The sequence below is a fragment of the Desmodus rotundus genome, chromosome 5 (assembly GCF_022682495.2).
Source record: "Desmodus rotundus isolate HL8 chromosome 5, HLdesRot8A.1, whole genome shotgun sequence".
Lineage (NCBI taxonomy): Eukaryota > Metazoa > Chordata > Mammalia > Chiroptera > Phyllostomidae > Desmodus > Desmodus rotundus.
Genome location: NC_071391.1, coordinates 35,536,256 through 35,537,574, shown reverse-complemented (window position 1 = coordinate 35,537,574; position 1,319 = coordinate 35,536,256). Strand labels below are relative to the sequence as shown.

Genomic DNA, 1,319 nt, shown 5'->3' with positions numbered 1-1,319 from the left:
TCAGGGCCTAGGATCCTCCTTGCCCAAGTGGTGAGGTGGAGGCATGCACTGCCCCTCTTTTATTAGCTCATCGTGCTGCCTCATGATGGTATTCAGTCATTCCTTCGTTTCCTGCCACAGCAGACATTCTACAAAACCTGCACATTCTAACTTACACTCTTTCTCTGCACACATACCACCAATTCCATGAGCACATTCTATCCACTCTTTTACAAAAGCGTGGCACGAGGTGGAATCTTGTGAGGCTGCTCAGCACTTTGGATTCTCATCCAGGGGTCTAAGCCAATGCGCAGCCTTTTCTGCATATCAGAGAAAAGCATGGCGTCCTGCCGTGGTGCCCTTGTCCGTTCACTGGTTGTGCATACTGCGCGATCTCTTAAATTTCTTAGTCAAGAATCTTCTAGTGAAATGGAAAAATAATGTGAGAAAGTGAGGACTAAATTTAGTCCTAAATGACTTAGCAGAGGACAGTGGAGATGACCAAAGGTGGATGTTGGGACTGCGGGTGGGGCACAATGACACTGAGGTACCAGGAGCAGAAGAATATCGCCCATGGGAAGCCTGAGGTCAGCCCTGCCTGCCTTCCCCAATATCATCAGGCTTGCAGTATCTGGTCTGGTCACAACTGTTATGCAGTGCTGGTTTTCTGTTCAAGAGTGGCCCCGTTCCATCATTTATATTCATAAAGAATTAATTTCCCTTCCAGAAATATCCCACCATTCATTTAAATTAAGGATCATTCCTTCTTTGGTATTCCCCCCCCTCCCTGCAGGCTAACTGCAGAGAAGACAGAGGCCTCCTCCCCTCTCCAATGCCCTTTGGGGGATGGTGAGAGGCAGGTCCTCAGAAATCACAAAGTTTCTCAGAACATGGATCCTTCCCTGCCATCATTTATCATGATCCTCAGTGCTCATCAAAGAGAAATAGCTCACTGCATTTGCTGCTAGTGAGATAGTGAAAAATAATGTTTGTCTGTGGAGTTTATCATGACAGGCTTGTTTGGTGGAACAGGAAGGGAAGGATTTCACTGTTTCATGACAGGGACCCTGTCTTCAGTATGCGGGGTGGAATGGTTCCCTGGAGAGATGTGAAAACCCTGCGTGTGCCTCTGACATTTCTGCACGCAGGTGGTAATGATCTCAACAGAGGACAGCATTGCTGGGCTGGCTCAAAAACCTTTTCCTTGGCCTTTGGGACCTGTCCCTGCAGGGTTCATTCTGAGGGCCAGTGTCAGATGAGAGTGTCTCCAGGGCTCCCTGCCAGTTCATGGATGGCTCTGAAAGCCTGGCCTGAGCCTTGGGCGCTGGCCAGACAGTCCT

The 1,319-nt window shown here is 48.8% G+C and overlaps 1 pseudogene; it reads right to left on the bottom strand.

Moving 5' to 3' along the window:
* LOC112303243 (NADH dehydrogenase [ubiquinone] iron-sulfur protein 5 pseudogene) lies at window positions 1-320 on the bottom strand (annotated as a pseudogene).
* Window positions 321-1,319: the final 999 nt, after the last annotated feature.